The 27,941-nt window shown below is 43.1% G+C and overlaps 2 long non-coding RNA genes across 2 annotated transcripts; one reads left to right on the top strand and one right to left on the bottom strand.

The window, feature by feature from the left end:
* Positions 1-184: 184 nt before the first annotated feature.
* LOC140603103 (uncharacterized) lies at positions 185-27,108 on the bottom strand. Its single transcript, XR_012006157.1, has 4 exons — positions 26,933-27,108; positions 16,958-17,101; positions 2,900-3,022; positions 185-2,248 (listed from the first exon to the last, which is right to left on the bottom strand). It is a non-coding gene; the product is annotated as an uncharacterized lncRNA (long non-coding RNA).
* LOC140603104 (uncharacterized) lies at positions 2,278-20,063 on the top strand. Its single transcript, XR_012006158.1, has 3 exons — positions 2,278-2,421; positions 18,885-19,043; positions 19,813-20,063. It is a non-coding gene; the product is annotated as an uncharacterized lncRNA (long non-coding RNA).
* Positions 27,109-27,941: the final 833 nt, after the last annotated feature.

Genomic DNA, 27,941 nt, shown 5'->3' with positions numbered 1-27,941 from the left:
GAAACAAGTTAGTGCTTTGTGCAAAGCTTAACAGGATTGAATACACACACATACTGGTATTGGTTTCTCCTTACTATAAATTGTATATTTCATATCTGAGTAATTAAAAGCTTAAAATTAGTGGCATATTTGAGTTAATGAGATTTTATTATTCACATTATAATAACATGATGATAGCCTCTGGCTTGAGACTGAAATATATATTTGCATATATGTATACATGTGCACATATATACACACAAGTACAAATGCATCTCTTTTAAACTCATAAATGCACTTATGTGAAGTTCCATATGCATCCAATTTTCTTTTTTTCCCGATTTTCATAAAGAAATTACATTTCTGTATCTTAAGGTTATAGTTTATATAAAAGAATACATACAGGAAAATTTTGTAATAAAGACTTGTCAAAACTATCTAATTTGTATGTTTTGAAAATCCACATTTTCTACCCTGAATCTCCTTTGCAGCACATAATTTTGTGATCATATGACACAGATGCTTATTTGCAAATGAAGGTCTTGAAAACAAAAATGTATATATCGGGGCACCTGGGTGGCTCAGTGGTTGAACATCTGCCTTTGGTTCAGGTAGTGATCCCCTGATCCCCAGGTCCTGGGATCCAGTCCCACATCTGGCTCCCTGCGTGGAGCCTGCCTCTCTCTCTGTGTCTCTTGTGAATAAATAAAATCTTTAAAAAAAAAAAAAAAGTGTATACCCAGCTGTAGAAAACCCCACCTCCCTCACCTAATACGTTTCAAATTTGAAAAAATAAAAGTATTGAAACAGATTATCTTCACTTCTAACAAAAATTAAGAGTGAACATTGTAGAAGATGCGAGTAGGGGTAAAGAGGTTAAAAAATACTAAGCAATGCAATCATTTAAAAATATCTTTCCAACGAATAATTAAAAGCAAGATAATTATAGTTAGAATATTATATTAACCAGTAATATGAAATGAGATTCAAAACAACAAATAGGTACGATCCTAATCTTTTTCAAAATGACATGTTTTGTGTACTTACATATACATACACTATACATGTGATAATCATGAGTCAGGGGACTTCTTGGCTTTATGCTTGCCTACGTCACTTTTCTATATTTCTTTATACTTGCCTATATTTTCCACAACAGCTATTGCCAGTGAGGGCAGAGTGGTAGAGTGCTCAAGAGAATAGATTCAGCATCTGATAGACGTGGTGAAAGTCTCTGGTGACACTTCAAGGTTATGTGTATCTTTTGAATTGAAAAATAGGCTAATAATAACACCTTCCTCATAAAGCGGTTGGGAGAATTAAGTGGTGTAAGGTGTGAAGAACAGAGAACGTGTTCATTATATCAAATTCCAATTTGGGAGCTATTCTTTTAACAGGTTTTAAATTCTTCCTTGGGTATTTTTTTTAAAGATTTATTTATTTGAGAGAGAGAGAGAGAAATAATGTGTGCACTATAGAGTGGGGGTAAGGGCAGAGGGAGAAAATCTTCAAGCCAACTCCCTGCTGAGCGCTTGCTCTCAGGACTCATGACCAGAACCGAAACCAAGAGTCCATGGCCCAAGTGCCCCTCCCTTGGATATTTTTAAACCTTCAATTAGACATTATCATGCTCTATATGCAATATTATTTACATCTGTCCAGTTTTTGCCGATATTCCTCACCATTCCTTTTAGCATCTCGGAAACTTCTGAGATCATTCTCTTTTTCCTTGAAGTACATCCCTAAGATTCATAGTGATGGTTTTTGTCACTCAGATCTGCTCATTTTGGTTTGATAATATCTTTATTTTGATTTCTTTAATGAAATATAGTTTCATAACATATAATTTTAGGTTCATGGTTATTTTCAATTGGCACTTTGAAGGTATTCATTGTCTCCTGGCTGTGTTGTTCCCTTGAGTAATCAGCTGTCATGCAATTTTTACTTCTTTTCTAGGTAATATGTCAACCTTGAATGTTTTTGTCCTTGTTATGCTTTTATTCTGTTATCTCTTCAAAAATATTAAACACACTTATTTCATATTCTGTATCCAGTCATTCTGGTATTAATCTTTGCGGTCCAGTATTATTGTCTCAGATGATCTTCATTCATGATGTCACTAGTCCTTGTTTATTCAGTGATTTTTATTTATTGTGAATTCATGTACTTTAGAACTTTACCTGTGGATTCCTCTTTGAGTCCTGCATTATGGTGCAATGACCAGGTAGATGAATTGGGGATGTGGGGGCACTTCTAACATGGAGCCACTCTAAAATAGAGTTTCAATTTAAAGTTTTCAGGTCCATTTATACTACATTCTCTAAAAGGGATAAATTTCGGGCTCAAACACGTGTGAGTGGAAGCCTGCAGTTGGGACTCCTTGAGGGAGATTTTTCTGTATTTCACCAGCATCACAGTTGTGATAGGTAACATCTTACTCAGGTAAGTTGTTTTCTTGTATGACCATTATTTGGTCTTCCAGGGGTTCTGGCCTCCCATCCTGCTTAAGCCACATGTTTTTTATCTCCTGCCCTCTGCATGTGACTCATTTAAACTCTGACTCTGGGACTGGCAAACACCTCTCCTCCACCCCTCTCAGCAAAGGCCTGCTCCACCCTTTCTTACCCTTGCGCAATCAGGCTTTCTCATAGTTTTGCTTTCTATTCCCTTTACTTTGCCGCCAGCCCAGCAGTGCTTTCAAAGTAGAAGATAATACGATTTAAAAAGTGGGTAAAAGTTATGGACAGACATTTTACTAAAGAAGATATATGGATAGCAAATAATAACATGAAAGGCTGCTTAATATTGTTCATCACTAGGGAAATGCAAATTAAAAGCACAATGAAATATCACTCACAAGAATGGCTACAAAATGAAAAAGACAGGGGTACCAGGGTGGCTTAATGGGTTAAGCATCTACCTTTGGCTCAGGTCATGATCCTGGGGGTCCTGGGATCCAGCCCCACATCAGGCTCCCTGCTCAGTGGAGTCTGCTTTTCACTCTCCCTCTGTCACTCCTCCCGCTTGTGCTCTCTCACTTTATCTGTCAAACAAACAAATAATAAATAAAGTCTTTTTTTAAAAATGCAAAAGACAATATCAAGTATTGTCAATAATGTGGAAGAGCTGGAATTCTCATACATCGTAGGTGGGAGTATAAAAATGGTATAGCCATGTTTGGGAACAATTTAACACTTTATTATGAAGGTAAACATACATATGCCATATATATTAGTTTTCTGCTGCTATAATAAATTACCACAAGTTTAGTGGCTTAAAATTTACCTTCCTTTATTAGCTATAGTTCTGAAAGTCAGAAATCTGAAACACTGTGGCTGGGCTGTCTGCTGGCAGGATCACAAGATCACAAGACTGCATGCAGTCCAGGTGTTGGGCTGAGTCCTCTTCTGAGGCTCCAGAAGGAAATCTGCTTCCAAGCTCACTCAGGTTGTTAGCAGAATTCAGTTCCTCCTGGCTGCAGATCCGAGGTATCCATTTCCTTGCCAGCTATCAGCTGGAGACTCCTCTCACCTCCTGCACAGTGTCTACATTCCTTCTTAGGGGCCCTCACCATATTCAAGCCAGTAAGGACTCACTGAACCACCCTGCGCTTAGCATCTTTCTGACTTCCTTTTTTGACTACCACTTTTGAAGGGTGCATGTGATTAAATTAGGCCCACACAGAGAATCTCCCTTTGCCTGTAAGGTAACATAATCAAGAGAGTTATATCAGGGATCTCTGAGTGGCGCAGCGGTTTAGCGCCTGCCTTTGACCCAGGGCGCGATCCTGGAGACCCGGGATCGAATCCCACATCGGGCTCCCGGTGCTGGAGCCTGCTTCTCCCTCTGCCTGTGTCTCTGCCTCTCTCTCTCTCTCTCTCTCTGTGCGACTATCATAATTTAAAAAAAAAAGAGTTATATCTCATTATATTCACCTGTTCCACCCACAGTCGAAGGAGAGAAGGTCATACAAGGGTGAAGGTCCTCGGGGGTCATTCCCAGAATTCTGCTTACCATAAGATACAGCCATTTCATTCCTAAGTATTTACCCAAAAGAAATGAAAATGTAAGGCAGCCTGGGTGGCTCAGCGGTTTAGTGCCGCCTTCAGCCCAGGGTATGATCCTGGAGTCCCGGGATCGAGTCCAGCATTGGGCTCCCTGCATGGAACCTGCTTCTCCCCCTGCCTGTGTCTCTGCCTCTCTCTCTCTCCGTGTCTCTCATGAATAAATAAAATCTTTAAAAAAAAGAAAATGTATGTCTACCCAAAGACTTATAGGTGAATATTTCTATCCACGTTATTCACAACTCAAAACCAGAAACAATTCAAATGTCCATCAGCTGGCGAATTAATAAAACAAACTGTGGTATATCCATCCAGTGGAATACCACTCATCAATAGAAAGGGACCAACTCCTGACATGCATGACAAAATGAAGACATCTCAAAGCATGATGCTAAGTGAAAGAATTCAAACACAGAAATCTACATAATGTATAATTTCATTTATATGAAATTCTAGAAAAGACAAAACTATAGTAACAAGAAGTGAATCAATGGTTCCCAGGGATCAGGTTGGTTTCTGTAGTCTTGCCATAAGCATCCTTCCTGCAAGTATTTTTGCCATAAACGTTTTCATTGTGTAACTCATTGACTGGAGGGAAATTTTGCCATAAAAGATAACAAAATGGGCATCCCTGGGTGGCTCAGAGGTTTAGCCTCTGCCTTCAGCTCAGGGCATGATCCTGGAGTCCTGAGATCGAGTCCCATATCGGGCTCCCTGCATGGAGCCTGCTTCTCCCTCTGCCTGTGTTTCTGCCTCTCTCTCTCTCTCTCTCTCTCTCTCTCTGTCTCTCATGAATAAATAAATAGTTTTATTTTAAAAAGATAACAAAATGACGGTTGAGTTTCATCTATCCATTGATGCAGTACTCCCATTTTTATATTACTTAAATCTTTACCTTCATAATGGTCTATACAGTGGTGCAAAGTTTTGAACCCACATTTCCAGTAGGATTTTGGAACATCTATCAATGGACATGTGACAATGCATCAAGAACCAACAATAGCAGAAGGCTCTCGCCATGCAATACAAAGGTCATTTATACATATGCATCTTGGTATTTGGAAACTGATACTTCTTTTAATGTAGGAAAAAATGTTAGGAAAAAATTTTAGTGAAAAAATAAAAAATGTAATGCTGGGGTGCCCAGTTGTCTCAATCAGTTAAGTGTCCAACTCTTGATTTCAGCTCAGGTCATGATCTCAGAGTCTTGGGATAGAGCCCCATATGAGGCTCCACTCTCATCAGGGAGTCTGCTTGTCTCTCTCTGTTCTCCCTCTGCTCCTCACCACCCACCCCCCCAGCCACTCATGGGTTGTCTCTCTTTCTCTCTCCCCTCCCCATAAATAAATAAGTAAGTAAATAAGTAAGTAAATAAATAAATAAATAAATAAATAAATAAATAAATAAATTTAAAGAAAGTGAGGTGCTGAACAAGAGGCAGAATCAAAAAGAAAAAACAAAGGATAATACTATGAACAAAAGATTTTGAAGACAAATGCTTGGGTACAATCCACAAAATTAAATCAGTTATTTGCATAGTTTTGCCATGAATCTATGCACATCTTTCACATATTCAAATATTTTGTATTTTGCAATCAAGTCTTTATCATTTTGCTATTAATTTTCATGTTCCATTATGTCCTCTTTAATGAATGTCTCCCTTTTATTTTTTGATGTCATCTATTGTGGCAGATTTGCTTTCATGCCAATTAGGTGTGCTTGTGGTAAGAGTGCTTTCCGGTGGGAATACTGAAAATACCAGATACGGACGGAGCATGGGGGGTAGGGATTGACTTCACAGGGCACAGGGCACTTTGTGTGGTGATGGAAATGTGCTCTACCATGGTGGTGCTGGTGGCTATGTGACTGTATACATTCATTCTTTCTTCATTGAACTGTACAATTAACATCAGTGAATTTCATTATATGTAAATTGTACCTTAACTGACAAAAAAGAAGATTATGGTCTTTATATTTTATTCAGAATCTTAAGATGGTTTTACACTGGAAGTTTCTCTACACATTTAATCCACAAAATTTATCTAAGACTTTCTTAACAGTGTCTAAATATGCTTGTAATTTTTTAAATTTAAAGATGTTTATTTATTTGAGAGAGAGAGCACGCAGAGTGGGAGGAGGGGCAGAGGGAGAGGGAGAAGCAGACTCCCCACTCATCAGGGAGCCCAGGACCCTGGAATCATGACCTGAGCTGAAGCTGGATGCTTAAGCAGCTGAGCTGCCACGGCACCCTGCTAGATCTTTAATTCATAGCCCATACACAGTGGAATTGCAGAGTCATTTGGTTATTGCCCATCTCCTCTGTGCTTGACTATAAACTCCATGTGGACAGAGTCATGTGTGCATTCACCACTGTACCCCATTACCAGGGACCATAGTGTGTCTTTTTTTTTTTTATAGTGTGTCTTTTTAAAAAAATATTTTATTTATTTATTCTGAGAAACACAGAGAGAGGCAGAGACACAGGCAGAGGGAGAAGCAGGAATCCTGTGGGGAGCCCAATTTGGGACTCCATCCCAGGACCCCGAGATCACTTCCTGAGCCAAAGGCAGATGCTCAACCACTGAGCCATCCAGGCGTCCCCATAGTGAATCTTTGACAAATATTTGTTGAATAAATGAATGATCCCTCCCCCAGAGCAATTTCAGAGATGGAAAATCTGATTACGCATCTTTCCCCTAGCTGATCTCTGCTTCAATTCTATTACTAAAACCGTTTCTAAGCTATAATTGAAAGTTGGAGTTAGAGACCTTTCATTTAGCCCCATTATGTTCTGGAAACCGCGTATCCTGACTGCCACCCTCTGGGCTGGGAGCCCATAGGAGTGTCACCATATGGGCTGAGAGAGGAGGAACACAGCCACCGAGGGCTAGCCTGGCTGACTCTGCTGGTTTCTCACCATTTCCAGTCTTGTTTTTTCACAGCAAACTAAGCTGCCTATTTCACTACAAGGCTTAAATTCACGGTTTTCCTTTTAAGGCACACTTGATTTATCTAAACATTAAAATTGTTTATTAGTATTAGTTAGAGAGAAATGTCCTTTGAGATTAAGGGGGACATTAACAGAAGCCAGAGACCAGAGCTCGTCGGGCTGGAGCTAGCAGCACCCTCAGAAGGCAGCGGGGCCAGGCAGGCACCAGACCTTTCTCTGTTTAGGAAACTAATTAGATCCTCCATTCATTTGACCTTAGCCTTCAGTTACTTATCTGTAAATGCCACACCCTCTCTCCTTCTAGGTCAGCACTAAGGTGCAAAACTGCCAAGTGCTCAAAATTCTTCCTGACTATTGTGACCTATCAACAGGAAAAAAAAAAAAAATCATGTGAGAAATCAGCATTTCTTTTGCCTTTGGTCTTAGTATACAGATCTGTAAGCACAAAATGTGTGAATTTGATGGTCCCATCTCTGACCAAAGGGAACAAGAGCTCCTTCTGGAGAAGCTCAGAGCCCTCTCACCTCCTCCTGGTCGGTGCAGAGTCTGACAACCGCAACTGCACACCTACTGTGTGCCTAGCGCTCCGCTTCGTGTCCTTGTTGCGCTCTTTCCATTCACCTGTAGCCTTTTCTCGTTGTTACAGCCCCAAAAGTGTATCACGTGGACCCACTACATTGAATAGCAATACATTTTTGGAATAGAACAAAGAAAGGAAAAGAAAACAATCAGAAGTGCAACGCACTCCACTACGGGCCATGCATTGTCCAGCGAGGGAAACTGGCTTGTTCTGAGCACCGACTCCAGGGCCCTCTGCAAGACTTTCAATGCAGCTGTCCCAGACTCTGGGAGGTAGGGATCTGATTCCCATTTTGTAGATGAGGAGACAGCTGGGACGTGGCTAAGGGCACGTGACTGTGACAGGGCAAGGCTTGGAACTGGCCTGTCTGGCTCCAACACTCAGGATCTCACACTGGACCACCTTGGGGAAAAGCGAGGACCATGGGCTGGAGGAGGCTGGGAGTGTGACCTGAGGATGAGAAGAGCTGCATGGGACACCTGGGTGGCTCAGCGGTTGGGTGCCTGCCTTCTGCTCAGGTCGTGATCCCAGGATCCGGATCGAGTCCCACGTCAGCTCCGAGTGGGGAGCCTGCTTCTCCCTTTGCCTGTGTCTGTCTCTCTGTGTCTCTCATGAATAAGTAAAAAAATCTTTAAAAAGAGAGAGAGAGAGAGAGAAAGAGAGAAGACCTGTGGGTACCAAAGGTTCCTGGGTTGCAAATTGAAGCAGGAATTAAGGCCCTGCATGACACTTAATGAAAGGCTTAATGGAAACACGTCCTTTGAGTCAGGAGCAAGAGGGAACGAAGTAGGGGACTAAGGCCTTGCCAAAGGGCCAGAAGCAAAGCCTAACTGACTTTTGCTCCCTTCTGTCCAGAGCGACCACAGTGGGAATTGGGTCCGCAGGAACCTGGTGAGGGCTGTGTGGTCCAGAGGCCCGAAATCCTGGTTTCACTGTTTCTCAGAACTCTTGCTAAGCAGCCTGTGTCCCACAGGGGCATCCCTTCCTTTGAATTCCTATTAAACCTCAGTTTCTCCTGATGGTATGGACACACATGACATGGGTTTATGACAGTTTTTTTCTAAAGATTTATTTATTTTAAGAGAGCGAGCGAGCAGGGGGAGGGGCAGAAGGGGAGACTCTCAAACAGGCTCCCCATGAGCATGGACCCCCCCCCCCCGCTCCACCCCCACCTCCACCCCTGACTTGGGGCTTAATCTCATGACCCTGAGGTTGTGACCTGAGCTAAAATCAAGAGTCAGACATGTAACCAACTGAGCCCCCCAGCTGCTCTGGGTTTCTGACATTTTGTTGAACAAAATTTCATCCTTGATCCTCTGTACCCAACAGCCACAATAAGAACATGCCTTTCTGGAGGTGAATGGTGGTGATGGTGGGACAGCAGTGTGAAAGTACATAGTGCCACAAGAGTGCACACTTAAAAATGGTTAAAATGACAAATTTTATGGTGTGTATATTTTTAAAATATGATTTAAATGTGCTTATCAAAACTCTTCACTGACTTGGGGCACCTGGCTGGCTCAGTTGGAAGAGCACATGACTCTTGATCTCAGGGTTATGAGTTTGCACCCCATGTGGAGTGTAGAGATTACTTAAATAAATAAAACTTTAAACAACAACAACTCTTCACTGACTTATATTTAGGCCCTGTGACTTTATAGGCAAACCCAAACATTGAGGGCAGAGGATTCTTCTTGTGTACTACCCCAAGTGTTCCTTGCCCTCTCCCCTCTCACAGCCCCATACATACCGGATTTGTACTCCTACCAGCTGGGGCCGGCCTTGTGTCCACCCCCCTTGGTGTGTTTGGGGAAGCCTGTTGCCTGTGTCTGCAACTTGACACAACATAAATCAAGGCTTAGGATTCATTGGTCTGCAAATGCATGGTGTGTATGCTGAGCTGCCGGTGGCATGGGCATTTCTAGGGCAGATACTGGACGTAAAATCATTTCCCCTGCGGATGATGAAAGCAATGAACTCTCTGCATTCTCTCGGCACATGGTAGGAGACAACCCTGGGAGTAGAGACAGGGGCCCTCTTTCAGATTACGTGTTTTATGGCACCTAATTTCTTTTTTTTAATTCATTGGGTTTAAGAATGATCCCTCCCTGTTTATATTGCCTATATTTGCATTTACCGGTTTGTAAAATTGTTTAGAAACGATTGTTAAACTTGATAATAATAGCTAACATTTACTGGGTGTTTCTCTGTACCAGGCACTAGGCTGATTTTCTTTTTCTTCCAGGCTTTATCTCATGGAATCATCAGGGCAGCTCAGTGCAGCAGGCTCATGGCACAAATGAGGAAGTTTGGCACAAAGCGATTATTTAGCTCACCCCAAATCCCAGTGGGTACAAATAGCAAAGCCAGACTTGAGCTCAGGTGGCCCACTAGCTGAACCTCTATAGGCTCTTTCTTATCATAAAAGAACAATGGACCCTGCTCTGTGAAAGGCTTTGTGATAAATCCTTTCCAGGGGAAAAGAAAGATTCGGTACCGAAGATGATTATCTCATTCTGTGTATTCAGATAGTTATTTATCAGATTTTAAGTGCAACACACTTTCATTTAGTCCAACCAAGACGTTTTCTGGCACAGTAAACATGTCATTGTCACAGCAGAGGATTCTGCAACCCTCAGAATTTGGAGGAGGTGCATATATTTCATGCTTTGCAGGAAACAAGAGAGAAATGAGCGTTTCTGCTACCAAAGGCTTTTGTTTAAAAGAAGAAAAGAGGCACTTAGCTCTCTGAGTCATAGAAGCTTCTGTCATTTCAGATAAGCTGCCAGCCACCAGCCAGATCCCAGAGACCAGGGGAGGGTGTCCTTGTTCAGATAAGGGCTGCACATGACCATAGCAGGAAACCAAATCAAACCCAAAAAGAAGTTCAGAGGGTGATGATAGGAATGCTGATGCTAACGAGATTGTTTGGCATTTTCTCCCTTTCAACCAACACCGGCCTTTGTTGTGTCCCAGGAACACTTGATCCCGTGTTCGCGGTCAGTGATTCTTGGCTGGAGCTGGATGGTAAATTGTTCCAGGGCAGATGCTGCAGGTCCCTGGAATCCCAGGCCGGTCCCCTGTAATCTGGGGAGCAGCTTCCACCCTTGGGAGCCTCCCAGCCACTCTGGCTGGAGAAACAGCTGCTCATGCTTGCTCTCACCCTCACCCCCGATGCCCACCCTCGCTCCTGAGATGCCCATACCCAGTAAATCAGACTGAAATATCCTTTATGTCAAACACCTGCCATGTGTCTGTCTACACTCTGCCACTGAATCCATGAAAAAAAAAGCCTCTTAAAAAAATTCAATAATGGGAGGAAACACACCCCCTCCCCAAAACCTTCCCTTCCTTCTTTCTCCCACTGAAATTATTTTTAAAAATAATATAGAGGGGCAGCCTGGGTGGCTCAGCGGTAAGCACCGCCTTCAGCCCAGGGCCTGATCCTGGAGACCCGGGATCAAGTCCCACGTCGGGCTCCCTGCATGTCGGGCTCCAGGTCGGAGAAGCCTGCTTCTCCCTCTGCCTGTGTCTCTGCCTCTCTCTCTCTCTCTCTCTCTCATTCTATGTCTATCATGAATAAATAAATAAATAAATAAATAAATAAATAAATAAATCTTTAACAATTAAATAAAATAAAAATAATATAGAGCTCCCTTGAGACATGTTCAATCAAATTTGATTTAGAAAAATTCAGATTTTTCAGACACACGGAAATCCTTTATCTGTAATTTGGTAAGTTTGATGCCAAGTTGATGCCACACTCCGTCTAGCAGTCTCCTGAAAATCCTGCCAATCGGCCTCAGCGTTCTGGGAGGGGTGGGGGGCGTGAGCCAGGAGAGGCTGGTTTAGAGAATGTCAGCCTCAGGAGGCGGCCAGACTTTCATTCATGGTTCTGAGATACAGTCTGGCTGGGCAGGGAAGGGAGGTACCTGCTTCGCTGTTTGCAGTTCCTGACACTGCTCAGACGGCAGGCTGTGTTCCCACAGAGCTGGGAACGCAAGCAGGTGCTGGAAGGTGGGAGCAGGGCTCTAGGGAACTTCTTCAGCTGATGCTACAATGACCAGAATGTAGTTTCTAGTGCCCTGGTTGACAAGCCTCCTAGATTAAGTCCAAGATTAATCGAGTGTCTCTCCCTTTCTAACATAGCTCAGCCTCTCTTATTCTGTCTCTATGAAGAGTGCACGTGGGTCATTTTCTCTAAAACCCATATTGGGGGCACTGGGTGGCTCAGTGGTTGAGCATCTGCTGTTGGCTCAGCTCATGATCCCAGGGTCCTGGGATCGAGTCCCTGCAGGGAGCCTGCTTCTCCCTTTGCCTGTGTCTCTGCCTCTCTCTCTCTGTGTGTTTCATGAATAAATAGATAAAATCTTTAAAAAAAAAATCCCCATATTAAAATCCCCCTGCTCTCCCCAGTCTGGTGCAGCCAGAGAACTACCTCTGGGCTAGTTGCATTTGTTGTCTCTCTGTCCCTCTGCCACGGAGGGCCTGTGAATTCCCTGCACGTGACCATCCCTGAATGTCCCATGAATCTCTCAGTCACAAAGATGCCTCCTGCCAGGCTTGTTGAAAGGTCCCATTATGACTCTGAAGACACCTGCTTGGCATTTCCCTTTCTAGCGTCTGCTCCAAAACTGTCCTGTCTGGGATTTACACCAGTCGTTTTCCTCGCAGCTTTTTCTAGTTCTTTTCTCTTTTGAAAATCATAGCGATGGTGACACATTTAAAGTCCCATGGTGTTTTCCAGCTATTATACAGGAGGAGGGAAAGAGGAGGGAAACCCTCCTAGGTGTCTACCATCAGGGCCAAGAGGTTTGCTTATCTACACGTGAAAAGTGCATCAAGAAACTAGCTGAGTCACGTTCATGCATGTGTATGTATGTGTGCGTGTGTACATGTATAAAACAGTATCCATTATTGAAAAGTAATAACAATAAAAATTTAACAACGTAAAATGCCCATTATTCTTCTGCTAATGCAAAAACTATTTCCATAATTGTGTATTCCATTCTCACCTTTGCCAAATACACATACTTTTATGTTAGGACATAGAACACGTGAAGCTTTATTTGCTGCCATAGGAATTCCTATTAACAGTTAGTTGCTCCTTTTTCTTTGCACCTTTCCCATAGCATATCATATGGTCTGCATTTCTGTCCTAACAATTATTTCCCTGCATCACAATTAATATTTGTGTATCATCCTTCTCTATCCCTGGAAGGGCAAGAGCACATCACATTTATCTTGATATTCTTAGCATCCGGCACTGTGTGTCTGGTATATAGGTGGCACTTGATAAATGCCTATGGAGCTAATGACTACAAGAACAATTCAATCACAGCAGATTAGTCTAGACTCAGGTTATCCCTGTTCTGGAGGTTGTGAGCTTGTATAGAGTCCACAGAATCCATTGGATCCCAGACGTTTAGCACGTGGGTTAGGAAGGGAAATCCGAAATTTTCACAAAGTATGTCCCTAGTAAGTTCTCAGCAAGAGGTAATATATCAGCAAGATGTATAGTAGACATGCAAAAGGACCAGAAAATGAGTCCCAGCCTGATCCGATGTGGCTCAGCTCTTGGTCAGAGGCGCTGAGTGGACCTGCTGAATCACTGGCCTTGAGGATTGCTTACTGACGTGTGTGATTTGAAAGAACCCAGAGCACCCATAGCATTTAGCTCTAGTGATGAAGAACATATGCTATTTGAAGTAACTAATGATCCTGAATATGATTATCAACCTCAACCTGAGTGTGCACTAGACAGATGAATTAAGTTCAATGTAAAGAGCAAAAGAGAAGGGCAATTAAATTTCACTATCAGTGAAATGGTCCAAGAGGGAGTCTTCCTAGGAAGGTGGAAGTGGTGATGGCATAGAGTTTATTTATTTGTTTTGTCTTTATTTTTAAGTAAGCCCTACACCCAGTGTGGGGATTGAACTCATCACCCTGAGATCAAGAATTGCATGCAGTGAGCCAGCCAGGCACCGTGATAGCATAGTGTTTAAGTCACACCAAATTCCCTCATAAAAACAGACTGAGCAACTAAGTATCAAAACCAAAAATCCACAGACATCTTTTACCATGAGACTGGAATCTGAGCCATCCCCACAAACCCCAAACCACAAGCAAATAGCCACAAGGCCTATGGCATCTGTGCAGGAGAAAGCAAAAGGAGGCAATGAGGCGACGGACAGACCTTTGAACAGAACTACAAAGTACCCATTAGGTGTTCTCTGAGAACAATTTGAGAGGAGTAGCTGAGACTTGGAAGGGACTTATCCAGTCCAATGACAGGTGAATGAAGGAGGTCCATAGTCAGCTCAGTCTAACTCCCATGAACTGCCCAGAGTCTAGCCAGAGCCCCTTCAGGCAAGGAGCGCCACACAGAGGAGAAACTGTGCAATTACATAGAGTAAGACACGGACAACATAGAGAAGGAAGGTCTAGATAAAAGTGCTGGAGGGGGAACAGAGCCAGACAGTACCAGAAAGCAAATTACACATATGCGTACAATCGGAAACCAAGAGGGAGCTCTATGAAGATAGAAAAGCTACCCTGCCTCCTTCTAAAAGTTAAGGAAAATTAATTTTCCTTAAAAATGCACAGCAGAAAAAGTCTAATTCCATATAAAGTCCTTAAGGGAAAAAAGGGCAATAAATGTTGAACAGCTATACTACAGAAATTGTAAGCATGCCAGAAAAAAAAAAATCCACAAAAAAAAAAAAAATCATAGCCATAACTTTCTCTCTCAAAATGAGCTTAAAAGTCATTGAGAAAATGATGGGGCCTCTGATTGGCAAAGTCAGTTAAGCAACTGATTCTTAGTTTCTCAGCTCAGGTCATGAGCTCAGGTTTGTGAGATTGAGCCCCACATTGGGCTCTACACTGCGGGTGGGGGGTGGGGAGTCTGCTTCTCTCCCTCTCACTGTGCCCCTCCCCCTGCTCTCTTTCTAAATAAATGTGCTCTCTCCCTGAAATAAATAAAATTTTAAGGAAAATACATTAAGAAAATGATACAACTAGAGATGCCTGGGTGGCTCAGTCAGTTAAGTATCTGCCTTCAGGTCAGGTCATGATCCCAGGGTCCTAGGATTAAGCCCATCAGGCTCCCTGCTCAGCAGGGAATCTGCTTCTCCCTCTGCCCACCCATCCCGCCACTCCCTCTTGCCTTTTTTCTCTCAAATAAATAAATAATCATTAAAAAAAGAAAGAAAAGAGAAAAGAAAAGAAAAGAAAAAAAGAAAAGAAAAGAAAAGAAAAGAAAAGAAAAGAAAAGAAAAGAAAAGAAAATGACACAACTGACTAACTATTCCTTCAAGGGAGACATAGAAATGGACAGTAAGCACAAGAAAGAAGCTGCTCAACATCATTAGCTCTGGAGGAAATGCAAATCGAAACCACCCCCGGGAGGGCTATAATCACAAAGACAATAGCAAGGGTTGGCAGGGATATGGAGAAATTGAAAACATCATACATAGCTGGTGGGATTGTAAAATGATGCAGCCACTTTGGAAAACAGCTAGGCAGTTCCTCAAAAAGTAAAATGTACAGTTACTACACAATTCAGCATTGCTTTTTAAAAGATTTTATGTATTTACTCATGAGAGACACAGAGAGAGAGAGGCAGGCAGAGGGAGAAGCAGGCTCCATGCAGGGAGCCCAACGTGGGACTCGATCCCGGCATCGCAGGATCAGGCCCCTAGCCAAAGGCAGACGCCCAACCACTGAGCCACCCATGCATCCCCCGAGTCAGCATTTCTACTTCCAGGTATTGACTTGAGAAAACTGAAAACATACGTCTACACAAGAACTTGCACATGAATATTCATAACAGCATTATTGGTAAGAGCCAAAAAGTAGAAACAATGTACATGTCCATCAACTGCTAAAAGGATAAACAAATTATGGTATATCCATACGATGGGCTATTATTGGGCCATAATAAGGAATAAACTAATGATACCTGCTTCAACATGGACAAACCTTGACAACACTGTGCTAAGTGGAAAAGCTAGCTATACACAAAGGGCACATATTGTGGGGTGCTTGGGTGGCTCAGTAGTTGAGTGCCTGCCTTTGGCTCAGGTGGTGATCCTGGGGTCCTGGGATTGAGTCCTGCACCAAGCTCCCCACAGAGAGCTGGCTTCTCCCTCTGCCTATGTCTCGGCCTCTTTTTGTCTATAAAAGATTTAATTTATATGAAATGTCCAGAATAGGGAAATCTATGAAGATGGAACATATTCTGAGATTGCCTTAGAAGTTGAGGGGAAATAAAGAATAACTACTAGTGGGCATAGAGTTTCTTTTTGGGGTGGCAAAATGGTCTAATGTTGTGATGATGGCTGCACATTTCCATAAATATACTAAAAAGTATTGAACTGTACAACTTAAATAAGTGCATTGTATGATATGAGAATTTTATCTCAAAAAGCTCTTGTTGATGAGAAGAAAAATTATAAAAGACATAAAAGAACAATGTAAACCAGAATTAAACAAACTCAAAAATGAGGTGATAGAATTCAGAAAGAATTAGAAATAAAAAAAAAATCATTTTAGAAACGAGGACTAAACTAAAAGATTGAAGAATAGATTGAACAAAACAACAGAAAATGCTTTAGAAAGAGAAGGTGAAAATGAAGGGTTTTTCAGAATCAAAAAGAAATGAAAGATACCCTAAAAATTTAGGAGAAAGTGACAAATGTTGGAAACAAAGAAGTAGAAGAAAAAAAGAAAAGGAAACAAAGAAGATCCAACATATGGAGAGTAGGAATTTCTAAAGAAACACTTCAAAGCAAGAGAAAGGAGCAAGTACAGAACACTATAATTTGAAAAGACTTCCCTGCAGTAAAAATGATTAAGACTACATAATGACAGACATAACACATATCCAGAATATTGACTCTAAATAACCGACACCAAGATATATTCCGGTAAAAAAAAATAGTGGACTTTAAAAAAAAAAAAAAAAGAAAACAAAACAAAAAATCCTTTGCTGTCTATGCTGTCTTTCTCAGAAAGAAAATCAGATTTTCATTACAAGAAATTGGAATAAAATAATATGTTTAAGACACCTGAAGAAGGAAAATGTGAGCAAAGATCTTATAGCTAGCAAAATTGACTTTTATGTAAAAGGTACAAACTGTTGTCAACATGCCGGGACTCAGGCGATATTGCTTCCATGAGCCTTTCCTGAGGAATCAAGTGGAGAATGAGTCTCTGGAAACCAAAATGACTAGAGATACACTGGTGAGGCACCTTAGACATACCCAGATTACTTGTAGAACTAAAAGAAGGTTAAAAGGAGAGTATATAGTATGTTATGGCTGTATGTACAGACAATGTAGATGAAGAACAAGTATACAAGTAAATGAAGGAGAGGGGTACCTGGGTGGCTCAGTCAGTTAAGTGTCTGCCTTTGGCTCAGGTCATGATCCTGGGGTCCTGGGATGGAGCCTCATGTCAGGCACGCAGGGAGCCCACTTCCCCCTCTCATCCCTGGTCATGCTCTCGTGCTCTCTCTCCTTCTCTCTGTCAAATAATAAATAAAATCTTTAAAAAAAAATAAATGGGGATGCCTGAGTGGCTTAGTGGTTGAACGTCTGCCTTTGGCTCAGGGCATGATACTGGAGTCCCGGGATCGAGTCCCATGTCGGGCTCCCTGCATGGAGCCTGCTTCTCCCTCTGCCTGTGTCTCTGCCTCTCTCTTTCTCTCTCTGTATTTCTCATGAATGAATAAATAAATAAATCTTTAAAAAAAATAATAAAAAAAATAAAATCACCACGGGAACTAATTCATTTTCTTGAAAACTGGTAATTAAAGCAAAGAAAATTAGAATTCTTCCAAGTGATCTGTGCCACTGAGAAACCAAAAGCAACATGAAGGGATGCAGAACTTTATGAAAGAATTCCAAATAATAAATGAAAATAAATGGTGAAATTAGAATATCAGTATTTTGCAGACCCCGGTGAATTCATGGTTCTTGACATTGATACTTAACAGCTGGTATCATCACAAAAAGACAAGCAAGGATAACCTGCCTCCTGATGAAAGAATACACCTCCACCTTCAGCCCTGCTGAAAGCATTTAATATAAGTCTGACCCAGCCCCTGGCTCCAGCTACCTATTTGCAGGACATACAGCAGACAGGAAATATATTGGATTGCAGCATGGATATGCAGTTGGCAAAATATAGACTCTGAGGTGCTCTACAGGTTAGGTTCTTCAACAGATAAATTGAAGAAGAAAGAGAGGAATGGAGGGAAACCTATAGATTAAAATAAACTTAAAAGAGGAGCACTTGGGTGGCTCAGTTGGTTAAGCATCTGCCTTCAGCTCAGGTCATGATCCCAGGATCCTGGGATGGAGCCTCACATCTGGCACTGCTTCTCCCTCTGCCTCTCACTCTGCTCGTTCTCTCTCTCTCTCTCTTTCTCTCTCTCTCTCCCTCCCTCCCTCCCTCTCAGATATATAAATAAAATATTTTTAAAAATTAAAAAAATGAAATAAAAGACATAAAATGTAAAAATGAGAGGAGGGGGATGCCCAGACTAAAAATGTATAGTGTGGAGGTATGCACATTTAGGTGATAAGACCAAAAAGAGGGGGCACTTGGGTGGCTCAGTGGGTGAGCATCTGCCTTCAGCTCAGGTCATGATCCTGGAGTCCAGGGATCAAGTCCCACATTGGTCTCCCTGGGGAGCCTGCTTCTCCCTCTGCCTGTGTCTCTGCCTGTGTCTCTGTGTCTCTCACGAATAAATAAAATCTTTAAAAAGAAAAAAAAAAAGACCACAAAGAAATAAGGAAGTTACCATGATAAAAATCAGCATAGTGGTTACTTCTCACATAAGGGAGAGAATCGAGGTGAGAACAGGAGAACAGGGGAAGCCTGGGGTGGCCAGCTCTTTTGGTTATGTGGGTGTTCACCTTACAATGACTCGTTAAGCTCTGCGTTTGTTTTGGGGATTTTCTTTTTTTAAAATATTTTATTTATTTATTCATGAGAGACACAGAGAGAGAGAGAGGGAGAGAGAGAGAGAGAGAGGCAGAGACAGAGGCAGAGGGAGAAGCAGGCTCCACGCAGGGAGCCAGACACGGGACTCGATTCTGGGACTCCAGGATCACGCCTGTGCTGAAGGCAGATGCTAAACCACCGAGCTACCCGGGCTGCCCATGTTTTGGGGATTTTCTATAGGTTTTATTTTATAATAAAAGGGTGGAAAAGAAAGGAGCAGAGAAAGACAGTGATTTTGATGCTGATGGTAGTGGTAGCTAATACTTACTGAACACTTTTTTTTTTTTTTATTCATGAGGGAGAGAGAGAGAAGCAGACACTGGAGGAGGGAGAAGCAGGCTCCATGCCGGGAGCCCAACGCGGGACTCGATCCCAGGACTCCAGGATCGCGCCAAACACAGGCGCTTAACCACTGAACCACCCAAGGATCCCCTACTGAACACTTTCTTAATGCAAGGTGCAGTGCTCAGCACCAAGCATAGATTAGCTCATTTCATTCCCACCATCATCACCACTAGTATCCCCGTGTCCCAAAGGGGGAGACTGAGGTTTGCAAAAGCCAAATGACCTATCCAAGGTCTTCAGTTAGGAGGCGGTAAATCTGAAATTTGCTGATGATCCACAAGCTGAAAACGCGCACAGATAAGATTAAGGGAATAGCAAGGCCACGAGGATTCTAGTCTCCCCTCCTCTGCTGAGTGGAAAAAAAAAAAAAAAAAAAGAAAGAATGGAGTATTCACTCTTCAATGTTCATTATGGACAGATTCATCTTTGGTAAATAGCACTTTAGGGGAGTGGAGGATATTGTCCTAAGTACTCTGTGATAAATTACTGACAGGCAAGACAATAATTTGATTTGGGATTTACAAAAAATAATTTATCTTCTTGAAGTGATACTAAAGATCCACCTATCTTTGCTGAAAAAAAAAATGTCCTATGTGCCCTTGCTATTATTCATCTTGCTTCTAATCTTTTAAAAGGAAGGAGTTTTAAATCATACATTTAAAAGTAATTTAGAGCAAAAAATAAATCACTAGGTTTAAAAATGAAATTTTGGCTAGAAAGTGAGGTCATACCTTTATAAGAAAAACTATTAAAATAATTGATCTCCTTGTCTCTCCAAATCACTTTGAAAATTCCAAAACAAGCTTTTATATCTATGAAGATAAATGCAGGCCTTTTAATGCATGAGACCTACTATAATTTCTTTTGTGTTCTCTCCCGAGAACATTTAAATACAGGTCCTGTTTGGCAACCAGAGCAACGCTTCCTGAATTTGTAATTAGTAAATTTTCCAGAGGAGGGCACTCATTCCCCAGGCTACTCAAAGGAACCCCTTGCCGAAGTGGAGCAGCAAAGAACAAAAGAGGCACATTCCACCCAGAGGATTAAGAACAAAAGGGTAAATTAAAAACAAACAAAAAAAAAAAAACAAGAGAAACTCGGTACTTATTGCGGCCTCCCATAATCTCCACAAACAGCCTCTAACTCGACCACAGCTTGTCTCAGACAGGCCGAATATTGCATTAAAAATAAACTAGCAAGCACTGGTTTTTCCAAGACATTGTTTAGTGTAGCAATACCATCCTAGGAATGCCCATTTATTCACTGGTCGATTTTGCCTGAACTCTATTTTCCCAGAATGAAACGCATGCAGGCACTGCCGCTTCCAAAACAATCTATTTTAACATGAGTCATGTTCGGTGGGACAGTAGCCGAAGTGCCCTGTTTTGCAAGCCAGCGGTCACTCAGCACGCCCCCAAATCCTGCCCCATGGGCTTATCCCTGGCTTTGTTTGTTCTCCACGGAAAACACATCTCATCCACACCAATAGCTTTACTCAAATAATTATGCTTTTAAAAAACCCAGAGCCACTTTCCTGGTCTGTTTTTAAGAAAACAGTACATATTCCTCAGCAAACACAAAGAAAGCAATATCTCAGAGCGACAACTCAAAGCAAACACACAAATGGAACCCAACCCCTTGTTTACTTACAGGTCTTTAAGCTCCTAACATTGACATCAGTTCCTCAGGTCTCCTGTGCATTTTCTTCCCTATAGCAAACAACAGTACTTTAATCTGCAAAGAGTCAGGCTCTGTTGCTCCAGAAAGATGGGTTAATTGTCCCTCCAAGGACCGAAGAGTGAACAGAGCTGGAGAGCTGACAGGCTGTGTCATGGGGAGCAACAGGCCCGAAGTCTGGCTGCGCAAAACGAGCTCTGCTGCAGAAAGTCTGGCCATGCATTAAGGAGTCGGGGCTAAAGATCCGGCACGAGAGACACACAATCGGACGGTTACAGTGTTCGAGAAGGATCCCGCTATAGCTTTTCCTTAGGGTCTGTTTGAAAGTATTACATTGAACTTCAGCTCGCCTTTCCAAAAAGTATTTTTAGAAGCAATTAGGGTAAAAGCCTTGAGCTCCTTGGGGTTTTATCTATACGGCTATCTCTTGGCCTGCAGGACCCTAAGGTATTGAATTAAGTGAGGCTCCTCTTAAAAAGCAGGGGCTCCCACATATGGAGCAAGCAGCCACACTTGCAGGGCACCGGCTGGAACGCATCTGGAAGAGGCCAGGTGCGTCAGGCCAGGTGTGTCAGGCCAGGTGTGTCAGGCCCGGTGTGTCGGGAGGAGGCCGCCGAGGATGCGAGAGCCGGTTGTCTTCGCAGTTGGTCTCCCCTGCAGGGCATGTGAGGCCCTGGTGGAGGTTTTTTGTTTTTTTTTTTTTTTTCTTGGGAGAACCTATTTTTATTCCCGGTTGAGACCCTGAGTCTCTTCTCTCCATGTCGAAGGGTCCAGCAGTGTCAGGGCACAGTGAGGTCAGTATCTGCTCCTCAGCAAACCACCCCCAGGCCCTGGCCACCGCTCTCATGCCAGCTGACGAGGAGCTGAGCCAGCCAGCTTTCCTCAGGACGGACGATGGCTTCATGAGAAACACAAACATATTTGCAGTGAAATAAGGAGTCTCTATCTTAACCAGAAAGGGGTGCAAATTGTGGCATCTCAGGCACTGAGGCAGGCGAGGGGAGATGGGGTTTGAAGATTAAGGGTCTCCTGCAGTGTATGGGGGACCGTCCTCCCCTCTCTGCATTGACAGTCTCTGATCCCCAGCCAGGCTGCCTCCCACCTACACTCCTCTCGAAATACTGAGGGTGCAGAGAACCCCCCCTCCCCGCCCAGAGAACCCAGAAGGTGGCCGCACATCTGACACACAGGCCCCAGATCCTGCTCTGGCTTTTAAACTATAGAGCAACAGGATTGTCCAAAAGGAGCTAAGAGGGAAATGCTACTTGATGGCAAAACACTAGAGCTGTGGAGTTCCGCCCCATCATTCCGCCGGGGAATGCGGGGGACAGGGCCCAGAGAGTGTCCACAGAAGCTGCTTCAAGTTGAGCAGAGTGAGGTGCGGGCAGGCCCGTGGGGCGCCCTGCTCCACCTTCCTCCCCTGTGCTGCTTGGCTTCCAATCTGGGCTGACTGGGGGGCCAGGATGAGGCCAGGCACCCCTGCCACCGCCCCCACCCCAGGCCCGGTGCCCCCTCAGCCAGAGCTCACCCTTCCCCCTGAGCACATCCTCGGTCTGGGCTGTTATCCACTTCAGCTACTTCTTGCTCATTGTCTTGGGCTGAGATCTTAACCTGGGGCCTTACGGATAGACAGCATCTCGGTCTACAACGTCCTGAAGTCACGTGTGAGGTGTGTGGTTATGAAAATGTACATTTGGGGGAGGACACCTGGGTGGTACAAGCGACAAACTCTTGGTGTCAGCTCAGGTCCTGCTCTCAGGGTCATGAGATCAAGCCCCACATCGGGCTCCGCGCTCAGCAGGGAGTCTGCTTGAGAGTCTTCCTCTCCTTCTCCCTCTACCGCTATGCTTGCTCTCTCTCTCTCTACAAATAAATGAATCCTTTTTTTAAAATGTCCTTTTTTTTTTACCCCAAGAGGATGAGCTTTCGGTTTCCTTGGAGTCTCAGAGGGACTTACGGCTCCCAAAAGGCCATGCAAACCACCCCAAAGGGATTGTTAATGAGCTAAAGTCAGAGAAACAAGTGTGGACTGAGTGATAAGCCAGGTTATCAAGACTTGGTAGAGAGAAGAGCCAAGAATTGGGACAGAGCCTCCCGCAGTGTGTGCACTGCACAAGGGCCAAGAGGGCAACCGGTCCAAGTCCTTTATTTTATAAATGAGGAGGCTGAGTTCAAAGTTATAGGACCTGGGTCTCCCCACTCCCCATCAGGACTCTTTCCATAAACCCTTCTTGTCCTTCTCCTGGAAATTGTAGGAAGATGTGGCGAGATGACCTCGAATGTTATCAAAGTGGTTCTAGACTTTATAGGATTTATATCAGCAGCGTATTGTCAGGAGGGAGGCCTCTGGAGCAGGAGTTTGAATCTTGATTCTAGTTCTTTTGCCTTTAGTAAAACGATCTCACTCTGTGTGCCTGAGCTTCCTTATCTGTAAAGTGGGAATAATAGCAGCAGACACCATTTCAGATTTTTCTGTGAGGATTAAATGGACAAATATATGATATATTATGGATAATATATAATGCTTAGGCTCTGACACATATTAAACACTCATCCTCACCTATTGTTGACATTGTAACGAGCATTTATGGAGCCCCTATTATTTTCAAAGCAAGATTCAAAGATGAAGGACCCAATTTATTCTCTCTAGTTGGGAGTTGAATGTGGGGAATCACAGTTAATTAAAATATTTTGTGACAAGACCCTCAATAGTGGTTGGCCCAATGCCCTCGGTAACTGGGAGGGGCGCTTACTAATGCCTGGCGTCTTAAATTTTCTCCCGATTCAAAATGCAAATTTATGCAGGTAAAACAACAGTGTGTTCTCTAGACCTACCTGCCCAGGGACCGCAGAGGGACTGAGGGTATACAACATGCAAATGCAAGCGTAAGCTGCTGTAGCTACCCTCGGGGCAGGGCTGCCAGGAACCACCACTTGGCAGATTGGGATTGAAAGTAGGAGCAAAAGGGGCATACGTGTGACAGGCTGGGCAGGGCTGCTTGAGGACCAAATCCAGCAAAAGCTGCCAGGATATCCTGGGATTAGGTTATGCCCCAGAGTTAGTGAGTCAACAAGAACAAAGAAACAGAGAAGTGGAGCTGGGATTAGGGCATGCACAATCTGGGTTTATTTCCTCCAGGGTAGCTGTGTTCTGTGTTCCTGTTTTGAAGGCATCCAGCTGGGGCCCCAGCCTCCAACCCTGTGGTTTAAATATAAAGCCCTCTGTATTAGGGTCATATGGAGAAACAGAACCAATAGGATGTATATGTATATATATATATATATTTTTTAAAGATTTTATTTTATTTTATTCATGAGAGATACAGAGAGAGAGGCAGAGACACAGGCAGAGGGAGAAGCAGGTTCCATGCAGGGAGTCCGACACGGAACTCGATCACGGGTCCCCAGGATCACACCCTGGGCTGAAGGTGGTGCTAAACTGCTGAGCCACCCGGGCTGCCATATACAAATATATATATATTTAAAGTGCTTTATTTTAAGGAATTAGCTCATGCCGCTGTGGGAGTTTACCAGTCTGATATTTGCAGGACAGACTGACAGGCTGGGAACTCAGGAGTTGATATTACAATCTTGAGTTTGAAGGCTGGAAATTCAAGCAGAATTTCTACACTGCCATTTGGAAGAAGAATTCCATCCTCATCAGGGGACCTCAGTCTTTTCTCTTAAGGCCTTCAACTGATCAGACAAGGTCCACCCACATTATGGAAGTTCATCTACTTTACTTAAAGTCAGCTGATTTAAATGTTAATCACGTCTAAAAAATACCTTCACAACAACATCTAGACCAGTGTTTGACCAAACAATTGAGCACCATTGGTGCCAAGGCCCAGTTAGGTTGACACATAAAATTAACTGTCATCCCCTCTGACCCAAACACTCACCAAAGACTGTAGGGCCACACGAAGTCAGGAGGGAGGGAGAGCCTTGAAAGTTTGAAATGCTAGCAAATCTGAACCTTTTCTTCCAACTCTCTGTTCACTCCTCGCCTCCTCTGGGAAAATGTTCCCTACCCTGTGCCATGAGGTCTGTGCCCCTCCTCTGGGAAGCAGGGCCACTGCCTGCCCCTATGACACTGGCAGTTTTGTGTTGTAACCCTGTGTTTATGCTTCTGACTGTCTCTCATCCTGTACCCCTAGGGCATATTTTTATTGCAACTACAGCATGCAGTAGGCACTCAGTAAATGTTGGCTCGATGATGAAGTTTCTGCTTTTGGAGTCCCATGTGAGCCTCCACACCAATGAAGAAAAGAATTCAAGTTCCCTGATAAACCTTGATGCCAAGGAGAGCCCAGCATCTGAGATGACAGATGGCCCTTATATTTATGTTAAACATTAAACTTATCAAAACACACATCATGCCCCAGTGATGAATACTATTCTTCTATGTAATGTGCTAATAGAAACACATATTTTTCTTATTCCCCATCAGATAGCAGTTATGAGTCACTTCCTTGGGAGTGAGAGTTCAAATTAAGGATCTTTGTGTGGATGAGGTTCCAGACTCTGTCCTCCGGGCCTGCCTGTTGTTCTTTCCTTCCTTCACCCTCAAAGCATTTGTTGGGTGCTGACTATGTGCCAGGAGCAGGTCCCAGCCCCTCAAAAGTCCTTGGGCTTGGGCTGAAGGTTTCACTTTTACCTTCATAAACAAATGCCAGATTTGCTTGGTATTTTGCCATAAAGAAATGTAGTGAATCTTATGTAGAATTGACATGCTTCTTTATGACCTCATCTTTAAATCTGACTCACAGTCCAAGCCGTGGGGCACTTCGGATTTTGTGCCACTTCTTGTCTAGCAGAATATGATATGTAAAAACGCCCCTGGATCAGGCTATAAATTCTGCTCCTTTAACCACTGCGAACTTTGAAAACCAAAGGTGGTGAAGAAGACCCCCCTGTCCCTGGCCAATACCTCAAAAATCAAACTTGGAAAACCAGGGGGAAATTTATCATAAGATTGGAATACCACGGAATTTTAGTTTACCAACTAGAAAAAGAAATTTGTCCAGAGTGATAGTTGATAGAACTCGATATGCTTCAAAACACCAAAAACCTTCTAGGTGCATCTTAGATTCATTAGCTCATCTGTGCAAAGCCACCTCCAGCGCCTCCCTCTCCTGCTGGTGTGTGCGAAAGGAGCATTGGAGGTGAGTGATTCTTGGCATTTGGTTCTATTCCATATGGTGACCTGAGGACATTTACCGGGAAGCTTCCATCTCCATTCTGCTGTTTGTGTTCCCACGTGTGGCTTAGAAAATCACATCCCATGTTGTCCAAATAGTATGCACCGTAAGAGAAAGAAACTAGATTCAAGACAGAGATTTTCCTAAATAAAGTACAATAAATTGCAAGTGTTAAGTTTTGAGTTTTTATTGCCTTGTTTTTATGATAACTTATTTAATTGTGAGTTTTTATAATGTAGTTTTTAATGGTGGTGATGTGTAGCAATGGGCTCAAAATTCCTGAAAATTTAATTGGCTCTTATAAACTGATACACGTCCAAATCCCAGTACCCCTGCCGACCCTCTAAACTGAGACTCCATGGGAATGCTGGTTAAACTCTAATATGAATTTATAACATTCACATCTGAGCTCAAATGGAAGATGAGAGAAATCCCCAGGTGCTAGGAACAAAAAAGAGAGCTTGGAGCCTGGGCCAGAGTAGTGAGTGGGGTAGTAACAGGAGGTGGGCCTGCAGGCAAGAGGATATTGGAGCCAAAGAGCAGCTAAGGATATGCAGGGCCTAATTCCCAATCTGGGACAGGAGACGTGTCTGGGCATGCACGAGACAACAGGCCTGGCATTAGGCAGGGGCCCTGGCGGGCAGCTGTACCCAGCAGCCCAGGTAAGGGCAAGGAAGCTTGTCTCTGGCCTGGGCAGATTAAAAAAAAAAAAAAAAAGTCTCACAAGACATCCAAATCCCAAGCTTGTGTCCAGTGTGGGTGTGAGGCCCAAATTCACACAATCTGAGAGATGAGGGAATTGCAAGTCAAGAAATTCACATAAAAACTATTCTTGAACTAGCAAAATCCTAGGGCCCAGGGCAGAGGGTAACTTTTTTTTTTTCCTAACAGTTTCCAAGTTCCACATCACAGACATTTGCAATGCATAGAACCAATGAAGCATTTGAATCCAGAAAAATAAAGAATTCTACAATTCGGTAAGAAAAAGACAGAGGCACCTGGCTGGCTCAGTCGGTGGAGCATGATACTCTTGATCTCAGGGTTGTGAGTTCAGACCCCATGCTGGATGTAAGGATTACTTAAAATAAAATCTTTTTTAAAAAAAAAGACAAAAACGAGGTACCTGGGTGGCTCAGGGGCTGAGCGTCTGCCTTTGTCTCAAGGTGTTATCCTGGGATCCAGATCGAGTCCCACATTGGGCTCCCAGCAGGAAACCTGCTTCTTCCTCTGCCTGTCTCTCCACCTCTCTGTCTCTCATGAATGAATTAAAAAAAAAAAAAAAAAAGACAAAGACAAAGACGAGGTGCTTGGGTGGCTCCACTGGTTAATCATCTTCCTTCAGCTCAGGTCATGATCCTGGGGTCCTGGGATGGGGCCCCGCATCCGGGTTCCTTGCTCAGTGGGGAGTCTGCTTCTCCCTCTGCCCCTCTCCCCCTTCCCCCTGCTCTCACTCTCTCACTCGTGTTTGCTAGCTTTTTCTCTCTCAAATAAATAAAATCTTTTTTTAAAAAAAAACAATCCAATAGAAAAGTGAGCAGAGTATGGAATTAACAATCTGCAGAAGAGGAAATATGCACGACCATTAAAAAGGGGGAAAAAAACCCTCAAGGGAATTCAAATTAACATAATAAAGAGACAGCATTTCATACCTGTCGAATTAGCAAAAATGTTAAAGACTTAAAAAATATTGGCAAATGTGGGTGGCTCAGTTAAGTGTCAGACTTGATTTCAGCTCAGGTCTTGATCTCAGGGTCGTGAGTTCAAGCCCTGCTTTGGGCTCCTCACTGGGCTTGGAGCCTACTTTAAAAAAGAAAAGAAAAGAAAAGAAAAACTGGCAAGTGGAAGGGGAAATGGAAGCCTCTGTGGCACTGATGGGAGTGCAGGTGGCGCCACCATATGGGGAAGCAATTTGCTGTCATCTCAATTGAGCAAACGAAAGCTGGAGAAGTGTCAGTAAGTAGGGGACGGCTAAATAAATTGTGGCAATAGTCATCTGTTGGAATACCGTATATCACCTGAAATGAAACAAAGTAGATAAACATGTATTCATGTAGATATATTTGGAAATATAAATGTGAATCAAAAAAGGCATGAAAGGCTCTCTGTACCTAAAAAACAACAGAAACCACACA

This window comes from Canis lupus, chromosome 13 (assembly GCF_048164855.1).
Source record: "Canis lupus baileyi chromosome 13, mCanLup2.hap1, whole genome shotgun sequence".
Lineage (NCBI taxonomy): Eukaryota > Metazoa > Chordata > Mammalia > Carnivora > Canidae > Canis > Canis lupus.
This window is presented reverse-complemented; position numbering and strand designations above follow the sequence as displayed.